The sequence below is a fragment of the Diadema antillarum genome, unplaced genomic scaffold (genome assembly GCF_040938485.1).
Source record: "Diadema antillarum isolate AM-2024a unplaced genomic scaffold, OU_Dant_1.0 scf00000122, whole genome shotgun sequence".
Taxonomy (NCBI): domain Eukaryota; kingdom Metazoa; phylum Echinodermata; class Echinoidea; order Diadematoida; family Diadematidae; genus Diadema; species Diadema antillarum.
This window is the reverse complement of record NW_027271011.1, coordinates 3,133,175-3,145,277: the sequence shown is the minus strand read 5'-3', so window position 1 is coordinate 3,145,277 and position 12,103 is coordinate 3,133,175. Positions and strand designations below refer to the sequence as shown.

The window sequence follows — 12,103 nt, the reverse complement described above, 5'->3', positions numbered from 1 at the left end:
TTCCTACATTCCGACATTGTTACACAGTTATGTTAAGTAGGCCTAGAGCCTAGTCCTTTTTCCTGGTTCCTTTTTCCGACATGTTTGTTAATTTACAGATCAGCAGTTGCGATCTTAACAAATTGTCATTTGTAGAGGGAGACAAACTGAAGAAACTCAAACCTGGACCTAGATGAGGTTTGTTTATATTTTACGAGAAAATTTGTGTGAACTTTATAGGTCTAGACAAAAATGAAATTCATTGGGCGGTATTGCCTATATTGCATTGGCATTGCATGTTTATATAAGCACAATGATTTATGAAATGCTGCATCTACAGACAGGGGACAGTAAATGTTAAACTTATCACCCCTATCAGCTGGTTTGTGAAACTTAGCTTAACTTAGGTAATAAGATGAGTCTCTAACTTTAGAGTAAAAGAAAACAAAGAAAACAGAAAGGTTTTCACAATTTCAGTGTTAGTCATGATGTCTCATCATCGTCTGAACAAGACTTGATTCTCGATTCAAAGTTTTGCCCTATTTTAATGTTAGTTTGACATCCAAGTGCCTGAGATACAAATAGTGTAAGTTTAGTGGGTTTTTTTTTTTGTGGACAGTATGCTAACTAGTGACTGTAACATTAGAGACTGCTTGGGGAACAAATGTTCAGTAGAACTATCCAAATTTAACTGTGTAAGGTTCTGTAAGATTGTACATCTTGCTAATGCTATAGCTTAGGATTTCTCACTCTTGAATTATCTTATAGAAGATATTTGAATATCTCATAATGTGACTCTGGATCACAAAACCAACAAAAAGTTGCCCAACATGGATTTTTTCAGTTAAGGGCAGAACCTGACAGAGCAGACTTGATGAAACTTTAAAATGATGTAGAAATTATGGGCCAATTGTTGAGTCTTTCATAAACTTTTGACTGTCAAATAGCAAATAGCAAGAAAAGGTTAAAGTAGCATTATTGTCACTGTCGCTAATCCAATGTGTTTTGCCGGCAGGCACGCAGTTTCGAATTGATCGGTGTTACACCACATCGCAACCTTCACACATGGCGCCTATGGGTTACTGCAACCGTTTATCACCCCCAACGGAACCATCCGTTCGATCCTGTAACACCCAGCCCTGCACAAGTAAGACCATTCTTCAAGCTGTTTAGCTGGAAAATTTATTTCAGAATACTTTGTTCTGTGACTAAATGTCAAAATACATTTTGATCAGAAGTTCTAGTATAAGACTGTGTATACTTTGTGCATCTCCATTTGAAGAAGGTAATTAAAACATCACCCTGCCCATCTATCCTGTGTAAGCTGTTATTTTCATGAGGGTTGAATTTTCGCGAATTTTCGTGAATCACAGTGGGATCGTGAATCTAACAAAACACAAAAATGTCACGTTGCACTATAGGTAATACTGCATTTACGATACCGTTGATGTCAATTCATGAAAACAGCATCTCGCGAAAATGTCTCTGACCTCCTCATTCCCGAAAATATCTTTACACAAAAATAAGAGGATTACAGTAGGTATGACCCAGAACATTTGAGAAGATACAGGAGTGTTGTAGTTCACTATTGATCCATATTTTTACCATCATTTAAGGTAGATTTGTTGAAGTATGCTTTCTGTTTGTTAAAAAAGAAAGAAAATGTTTGATTTGAAATATCTCTTGCAGGCTCTGCAACAAGAAAGCTTTAAGGCATATTCCAGACGTAGTGATTATATTGCTATACCCTGATAGTAAATTTCAGTAATGTGCCATGTGTAAATTAAACGCTTATTTTGTGCGGAGCTCTGCTAAAGTTTGTAATATGGAATGATTACAGTTGATACAGCAAGTATCTCGAGTAATTTTAGGCTGAAATAACTACTGTGTCATTGTACTAATGCAAACCTCTCCGGGCCACAGATATGGTGTGAAAATAATATATTCATATCAGCTGTAGATGACAGAAGAACATTTACTGACAGATTGTTATAGTAGGCTAGACTGCTGAAGCTTTTATAAAATTACTTGTAAAGAAAGTATGATTTACCAAAACTGTGCATTATTAATCCACCTGCTAGCACACATTTTTGGGACATTATCAGGATGGTTTCTATTATGATTCCTAAATGCAGACTTTGCAGTGAAAACATCTAGGGGGTGTTTCATCAAGTTAGTCAGCGCTGACAATTTCAGCAAAATCCTTGGTTTTGATTGGCTGAGATGCTCTGGTCACTGACTGTTACTATGATAATTGTCAGAGACTGACAACTTGTCAGCACTGACTAACTTGATGAAACACCCCCCTGTACTGTGAAAGAGTTATTTTGTTGTTTATAGACTGGACTAGTCTTCTTCAATAGCCATAAAGTTAGCGTTTCTGGGTCCTTACATTTGTTGTTTTTGTTTTTTCTTCTGTTTCTCCTCAGTGTGTGATCGCACCTATTCTGCCCTCAGTGGAACGTTGTCATCACCGTACTGGCCAGACAAGAGTACAATACCCAGGTAAGATGGATTCAGTCAACCCTTGAACCTTCCAATCATCATGTATAAGCCAAGACATCAGCAACAAGATTTTATTACAGTTGCCACAATTGCTACCAAAAGAGTTCCAAAGAACTGATCCTTTATGGTGAAGTGTGTAGTATGTAGTTTGAAGTATGATAATGTGCTTTCCTGCGATCTTAGATCAGCTTAGGAAAGACCTTTTGCATTATCCTGTTAGTCAGACAAAGTTTTATGGAGAGCGATATCATGGTCACATCGCCCCTTCACTTTAGAATTACTGTCCCATCAAAGACCCCGTTTACAGTGCGAGGCTCAGCCGTTGCCGAGCCCGCCTTCATTTCAGTGTAAACGCGCAAAAGGCCAAATGTGGGGCCAAAATTGGCCGCGCATTTGGCCACGCTCTGAAGATGGTTTTGGCCGCGGCTGAGCCCGGCCTTTTCTCAGTGTAATGCAAACTGGGCCAAATGCGCGGCCAATTTTATTCTGGCTTCCAAACCCTCTGCCCCGTACTACTTCGCTATCCAGGATATCAACCCCCTCAATGTCGAAAATTAGTATAGTTTAAGGTGGTTTTGTCTTGCAAAGGATTCTTCCTTTGACAAAGGCCTTTGCCCGAACGGCGACTTCATCGCCACGGAATTCAGTTGGCAAAGAGTCTGAAAACCAGACTATACCAAATTGCGTTTTTTTACAAGCAGAACGCCACTACAACAAGATATTGAAAGGTTTGAATTAAAAGCGCAGCCGAGCCCGGCAGTTTAAACAGACAATATTGTGAGGTTGGACTCAGCCGCGGCTCGGCCGCGGCTTGGCCCAGCTTCGCTCTATAAACGGGGTCTTACTGAAAGGGGCATTTCATGTGAATTTCATAAATTGACAGCTCCATGTATAGATTTGTGGAATTTATTGTGGTCCCCAAGTCCAGAAACAATACTCTGAAAAATCTTAAACAAATTACACTGAACAATGTTGAGAACATAGAGCCTCATATATTTCAGAAATCTAGCAGTGTACTTCCATTACAATACCACTTACTTAAAAAGTTCACCTGTGTAGAATCTATGCATGCCTTCTTCTTTTGTTCTACTTCCTTGAACCCCAACTCCTGCGTTCTTACTGTGAGGCTGCCATGTCCTTATCCTTGTTCATTGTAATTAGTTACGAACTTTTGTAAACATTCTTATTCCTCATCCCAATCACTATAAATTCTGAAACTCAGTAGAACTGATTTATAATTGTTCAAATGTAAAAGTCTGAAATCCTTCGGAGGTCTCCTCTAAAGGACTCATCCGAAACACCCAAGTTTAAAACCATCTTGAGAACAAAATATATTTATTCAAAAAGTAGTTTAAAGAACAAGTTCACCTTCATAGACATGTGGGTTGAGTGAATGCAGCAATATTAGTAGAACACATCAGTGAGAGTTTGAGCAAAATCGGACAATCCGTTAAAAAGTTATGAATTTTTGAAGTTTCTGCTCAGTCACGGCTGGATGAAAAGACTACTATAGCTTGTGATGTCACCTGAGTACAACGATGTAAAGACAGAACAAAAAAAAATTCAACATATTTCCATTTTTCTCGCATAACAAAAGAACACTCGACTTCTCTCTTTCAGAAGGCGGGGGAGTAATATTACCCTTAACATATGTCGGTAGCAAGTTGAAGAAATGTGCACTTTATTCAAAAAGTAAAGTTTTGTGAAATTCTCTTTTTATTTTCCTTAAGTATAGTTGTACGCATGTGACATCATACACTGTAGTAGTCTTCTCTTCCAGCAGTGACTGCGCAGATATTTAAAATATTTGTAACTTTTGAACGGATTGTACAATTTTCCTCAAACTTTCACTGATGTGTTCTACTAATATTGCTGCATTCTCTCAATCCTCATGTATATGAAGATGAACTTGTCCTTTAAATGAAGTATGTTTGCATTTGTTTGCACCTGTCTAGCATCTTAGATCTGTCTAGGAAAGGTCACATATAAGTGACCTTGCACAAAGCCTGGAAGAAGTTTTTAATCAGATGTAATGTACTGAGAAAGTGGATATTTTCACATGACTGAATTTTCGCGCTCGGCCGGGTAAGAAGAGGTTCGCGTGTTTTTAAAGGACAAGTTCACCTTCATATACATTAGGATTGAGAGAATGCAGCAATATTAGTAGAACACATCAGTGAAAGTTTGAGGAAAATCGGACAATCCGTTCAAAAGTTATGAATATTTTAAGTATTTGCGCAGCCACTGCTGGATGAGAAGACTACTATAGTGTATGATGTCACATGCGTACAACTATACAAGGAAAATAAAAAGAAAATTTCACAAAACTTTACTTTTTGTCTCGCCCACCGGAGGTGAAGGCGAGACTAAGGGATCCAAATGGCGTCCGTCCGTCGTCCGTCGTCCATCGTCCGTCCGTCGTCCGTCCGTCGTCCGTCACAAATGTTAAAGTTTACCTGCAAGACTCTCTTATGATGCATAACTTGGCATCTGTTACAGCAATGGCAGCCACACTTGGGTGATAGAAGCACTAGGGGTATCTTCATGTTATGGTGTTGTCAGAGGTCATGTGATGATGTCAAAGGTCATTTGAGGTCATAAATTAAAGAGTATGTGCAAGACTCTCTTTTCTATGTTAAAGTTTACCTGCAAGACTCTCTTTTGACAAATAACTTCACATAAGTTGCTTGGATTACAACCTAACTTGGGTCATAGATGCACTGGGGGTACCTTCATGTTATGGTGCCGTTGGAGGTCACAGGATAAGGTCAAAGGTCATTTGAGGTCAAACGTTAAAGTTTACTTGCAAGACTCTTATCACATGTAACTCGACACATGTTGCTACAATGGCAATCAAACTTGGGTGATGGATGCACTAGGGGTACCTTCATGTTATGGTGCCGTAAGAGGTCACATGATAAGGTCAAAGGTCATTTGAGGTCATACGTTTAAGTTTACTTGCAAGACTCTCTTATCACACGTAACTCAGCACATGTTGCTACAATGGCAATCAAACTTGGGTGATGGTAGATGTCTTTTGGGAAGTTGAAGGTAACCACAAGGTCAAAGGTTACAGACAGGGGTCAACGAACTTTTAGGGCCCAATGTTAAGTTTTTAGGGCACATTTCGTTTATGGCTCATAACTTTTGATCCCTTTGTCCGTTTGTGACCAAACTTCGATGGAAGATGTCCCTTGGGGAGGTGAAGGTCGTCACAAGGTCAAAGGTCACAGACAGGTCAACAAACTTTTAGGGCCCAATGTTATTTTTTAGGGCACGTTTTGATTGTGGCTCATAACTTTTGATCCCTATGTCCGTATGTGACCAAACTTGGACGGTAGATGTCCCTTGGGGAGTTAAAGGTCATCACAAGGTCAAAGGTCACAGAAAGGGGTCAACAAATTTTTAGGGCCCAATGTTAAGTTTTTATGGCGCGTTTCGATTATGGCTCATTACTTTTGATCCCTTTGTCCGTTTGTGACCAAACTTGGATGGTGAATGTCCCTTAGGGTGTTGAAGGTCACCACAAGGTCAAAGGTCATAAGCAGGTCAATTAACTTGTGGGAGTTATAAAAAATATTAATTCCTTGTACGCGAATGGGCGAGACACAATTCGGCGATTGCCTTGTTTAATAAAGTGCACATTTCTTCGACTTGCTACTGACGTATGTTAAGGGTAATATTATTCCCCCTGCCTTCTGAAAGAGAGAAGTCGAGTGTTCTTTTGTTATGCGAGGAAAATGGAAATACAGTTGAACCTCTCGTATCCGGACAAGTCGGGACCGGGGCTCATCCGGATAAGGGATTTGGCCGGATATGGGAGAAGTACATAATACATTCACATGTAGTGATGTAGCCCATTGTAGTACCACATGTAGTAATGTGTATACTGCAACCTTTTCATTGTTACATTTGGGGATGTTTCGGGATGTTGAAATGTCTGAAGGTAAGCAATTTGGAAGGAAATTTGATGCAATGTATGTTAATCATATTGGAAGTAATATGTAATTCATGTGTGTTTGGGTAGGAGTTCTCAAGGAGTTGGGAATCCCCCTTTCTTCCCGTAATTATAAAAAAAAATCATGGCGAGATTGCGTCCGGATAATAGAGAGATCCGGATAAAGGGAGGCCGGATAATAGAGGTTCAACTGTATGTTGAATTTTCTTTATTCTTTCTTTATATCGTTATACTCATGTGACATCACAAGCTTACTTAGTCTTTTCATCCAGCCGTGACTGAGCAGAAACTTCAAAAATTCATAACTTTTGAACGGATTGTCCGATTTTCCTCAAACTCTCACTGATGTGATCTACTAATATTGCTGCATTCACTCAACCCACATGTCTATGAAGGTGAACTTGTCCTTTAATTCCGCGGAATCCAGACATCAACAACTGGACTATATGGCAAGCAAAAATATTCGCGTGCTTTTATTTTCACGCTAGTTTCGGGTTGCGCGAAATGCGTGAAAATTTTAACACCGCAAAAATTTCCACTTGTACAGTATGAAAGGAAAAAACAAGATGAAATGGAAATAGTGAAGTAAATCTAATATAAAGCTTCCTTCATATTAAATGTTTCCGCTCCCCAGGTACTGCCGTTTAGTGATTGATGTCGACCCGCAGAGGAGAATTCTGCTTGGGTTCTCAGAGTTTGTCCTAGAGGGCGTTGACCTCTTCCATCCAGCCAGGACGGAGGAGGATGTCTGTCTCTGTGGCGTGCTGGTAGAGGTGAGTTTGCCACCTCCTAGAGGTGAGTTTCCCACCACGTAGAGGTGAGTTTCCCACCACCTAGAGGTGGGTTCCCCACCTCCTAGAGGTGGGTTTCCCCACCTCACCTCCTAGAGGTGATGAAGATCACTTCAAGTAGTAGGGTGCTATGTAGCTATGTAAGCACTTGCCCGATTCGATTGCCCTGGTCAAGTGAAAATAAAAGTCGGGCAGGTGTTTTGGAACAATGAGAGAACATGTTCATTCAGATTGGACAAGCAAACCGGTTTGAAGCAATTTTTTTTTTTTTTTTTTTTTTACTTTTCCCCCTCAAAGTCACAAAGTTAACTTTACAAAAGCCCAAAGATAATGACTGTGGAGGGATGCAATGCACTTTAATTTCATTTCAGGAGCTCTCCAGCACTTAATATGTGAAGAAGCCCGAATGTAATGCATCACCAACACTTGATCAAAACAAATTTGTTATTCCAATGTGTTTAATCATGCAAACCAACATGTGCAGTTTAGTCAAATGATTGTGATTTATAAACCTTAACTTACAGGGGGTTTTCTTTATCATTTTTGTATATGTTTACACTCTTTTCGGGCTAGCGTTTTTCAACAATTTGGAAATCTGCTTGCCTGACCAGACAAGTGGTAAAAAATAAAAAGTTATGTAGCACCCTGAATTAGTCCTCAAACATACATTGTAACAATATGTTTCACAATTGTTTTAAAGCCTAATTCATCTGTGAATTAGGCTGCTATGTTTTGGATCTAGCCTTGGAAATGTTTGCACATTTATTATTAGATTTTCATTGATGATGGTATTGCAACAGTAGATTTATGGTTAGGAATTAGCAATTATGCAACACATGATTTTTTTTTTTTTTTGGGGGGGGGGGGGGGGTGGGTGGAAAAATCTAGCAAGTCCTCAATGAATATATGCATTTTTTCCCCCTAGAGGTGACATATACCTGTAGTTTTGGAAATACATATCAAATTTTACTTACAGAAAGGTGATGATGTGATGTTAGGGGAAATCCCTCATTGTAACACATTTTTTTCTTTCAGCACTGGAGATGTGTTTAGTTGCATTCAGAGAATGTGCTGTAACTTATCATTGGATATTATACAGTTTGCATAATGACCATGTTTTAAATATTGTATCTGATTCACCACTCTATTTTGGTAGCAACAAACAATCAGCTATCAACACTGACTCAACTAATGATTAAATCACTTCACATTGAATTGCTGATGATCGGCACTGGATTTCTTGGAGGAAATAGCGATAATTTGATTTGGGAATCCTGCTTATTTCTCAGTGCCAAATGAAAGCTTGTTTTCTAATACAGTATCTAATCTATTCTATCCTAACCGAACTTGATCAAGGGAATTCTTGCAATCAAAAATCAAATGTTTTATGAAAGTGGATAAAGCTACCTTGAAGAGATGTTTAGATTGCACTTAATTGGTTTTAAATACACAGTGATGCTCAGTGGAGAAGTTGCATCGATGAGCTTTGAGCTGTTTGATTTTATGTGGATCACGTCTTTAATTGCTTGAAGGGGAAGTTTCCCCAAATATACAGGGGATTAAGTGAGTGCAGCAGTAGTAAGAGAACCTGTAAGTGAAAGTTTAAAGAAAATTAGACAATCTGTACAAAGTTATAAATTTTTTACAGTTTCTGTGCCGCCATAGCTGGATGAGAAAATTACAACAGCTTGTGACATCAGTCCAGAACATTGATACGACGAAAATATGAGAGAATTAACTTTCTAGCATAGTGAAAGGGTAATATTGAATAACCTCATTAAAATAGCAGAAGGGATGATATTACCCATATCATATGTCAGTTACAAGTCAAATGAAAGTGCTCTTTTCATCAAAAGTGAAATGTTGTGGTATTCTCTTTTACATTTCCTTTAATATCGTCCTGCAGTGAAGTTTTAAACTGTTGTAATCTTCTCATCTAGCCTTAGTGGCATTGAAACTTTACAAATTCACAACATTTAAACTGGTTATCAGATTTTTCACAAACTTGACTGATGCATGCTACTATTATTGCTCCCTGCACTCAATCCATTTTTGTATTCATTTGGAGAAAATGTCCCTTTAATGTCCAGATCTCAGATGGTGGCAGCAGACAGAACAGCTACTGCGGGACTAAGAAGCCGTTTGCTTGGGTCTCGGAGACGGATCGTGTCACTGTGGAGTTCATCACAGCGTACTCCCTCGTCTTCAACCGATTTATTGCAAACTACACCACCATTACCAAGCAACCAAGTAAACAGATTGACCCATGTTTTGTTTTGTTTGTTTGTTTGTTTTTTTCAAAATCAAATGAAATCTGGAATAACAACCAGTGTCAAACTCTTATGAATGCTGTCTTAAGTTTAATTTTTGACACCATTCTAATTTCAGTGATATAACTACAAGCTGTATACCACCTGGTAGATCAAACTTGTTTTTGATACAAGCAAATAAATGCAATTAATTATTTATAATTTGTCATCGAATGTGAATGTCGACAACTATAACATGTCATGTGAAAAACAATCATCAGATGATATTGAAGAAGGATGGCTAGGAGATGACATCCTGGATTTGTTTGACGCTTGGATGCAACAGAATAGATATAATCTGATATATGTGATCCATATCATCTGATACATGAAGCATTCCTTGCTGAAAATTTGTATAAATACATTGTAGTCGGTGAAACATATTCCAATGTAGTTTCAATAAAACAACTTTCTTTTAAGGTTGTTACGAGTTCATTGACCTTACTGGATTTGTCAATGACCCCGACACTGAGGAACCTCTGCCACAAGAGGGCTTCCTTCACTCGCTGAATTTCCCCAATGCCTATCCCGACAACCAGCACTGTGAGTATGTCCTCCATGCTAACCCAGAGCATCGTATCATCCTTTACTTTGATGAGTTTGAGTTGGAGCCGGGACCAAACTGTGAAGCTGACTACGTCAAGGTAAGATTTTCATAGGTTCATTGACTTTTTTGGTGAAAACTGCACTTGGTATTTTTACCTCCGCCAAGGGAGGAGTTATGTTTTCATTACCGTTGGTTTGTTTGTTGGTTGGTTGGTTTGTCCCTGTGCAGAATAAATCAAAAAAGTTGTGAACAGGTTTGCATGAAACTTGGAGGAAAGGTTGAGAATGACACACGGAATAGATGATTAATTTTAGTAGTGATCCAGAAACTTATGGATGTTACGAAGGATTTTCGATATTTTGGCAGGTAGGGTCAATGAACGATATTCAGCATCATACATGTACATATGGATGGAAATCACTGATCTCTACAAAAGAACAAGATCATTGGTGGAAAGTATAGCTGCTTGGTGGAGGTCTGCACTCTCAGAATGTTTCTCTAGTTTTTTTAATTCTTTGGGATTAGTGACATTCTGACTGAGGGTGGGGTTGTCCTTCAAGCCTGACAAAATCATTGGCATAACTTGCACAGATCTACAAGTTTACTGGATACTATTTTTTTGTTTGTTTTTTTGGTCTGTGTCATACTAGGTAGAGGACTTCTACAGCCGTCGGTTTGATGTGTACTGTGGCAAACAGCATTCCTTCTCCTGGCTGTCAGACAGTAATGAAGTTTGGATCACATTCCGAACGGACGCCAAGCAAGTCTACTCTGGTTTCCTGCTAGCATATGAGTTGATGGATCGGGAAGCAGGTCAGCATGCCATTTCTGACTACTTTATAACGTTGATTTGATTATTTTCTAGTTTACATAGTACACCTTGGTTTTTATATTACTATTGAGTTCAAAATGAAGCTTCCATGTTTGTAATAAAATGGACTTTGCAGTGCTATAATTGTGTCTTTTTTTTGGGGGGGGGGGGAGAGAAGTGCTTCAGAATAATGGGAACCTTGCAAAATATTACTCAGAAATTTGATAAATCTTGTTCTCAACATTCTGAGATGAAGCATGATTATTTTATAATCATTGCATTATGATTATTTATATTTATATATATATGGGTCAGAATTTTGAACGATGTACAATTGAGCCAAAACAATGCAAAATTTAAAAAGTAGGAAATTCTCCAAATCATTTATCCTACCTTAAAGAGTATAATTCAAGCTTTAATATGTGACCCGCTACAACAAAATGATCCTAAAGTCGGGCGAGGTCGATTATTTGAAAACTGCATGACACAATTCCCTAATCTTTCTGCTTTAAATTGATATATAACACGTCTTATGAAAATAATCGGCTGCGGAGATATCGATGTTTAAAAGAGAGCATGTCAAGACGTCTGGGAAATCACTGTTTCGAGAAAAGCGCCCTAAAAGTTCTCCTTGCGACGCAATCACAATCAAGAGACACGCAAGTCAGTATTCACCTCCGGACAATAGAAGTTAAGCCCTAGCAACCCCCGAAATGCTCATTCAAACACAGCGTCGGCGGTCTCCTCACCGACCAATCAGTGACCAGGATGTCAGGAGAAGCGGCTAGGCATAGCGCAACCCGCCTGCACGCACCAGTCGACTGGGCAGTGTGCGAGCTTCACGCTTTGGTTAGCGGCAAGCAGCAAACTGACCAATGAGATCACTCTGGTCGTTGTTAGGGGCGGAGCCTACGTGTGGTGCTCAATCCAAATGTTCGAACCAGTTTCTGCCTCGTTGAAACGCCCAAAAAACATGGCCCAGAAAAACATTATTTTTTGGTCTTTCCTTTCATCATTTTGCTTCAAAATTTCGACAGATGATAGAAGACATGTCAGACTCTAATAATATTTCAAATTCAGAAAATCGTAAGTTTTGACCAATTTTGATGCTCTAATTTCAAACTCGATTTTCACGGCTTCGACCGTGCGCGACTTTAGGACCATTTTGTTGTAGCGGGTCACATATGAACCCAATTATACTAG

General features: G+C 39.0%; 1 pseudogene; it reads left to right on the top strand.

The window, feature by feature from the left end:
* LOC139720143 (cubilin-like) overlaps positions 1–12,103 on the top strand; it is a 55,626-nt pseudogene that overhangs the window by 4,356 nt on the left and 39,167 nt on the right.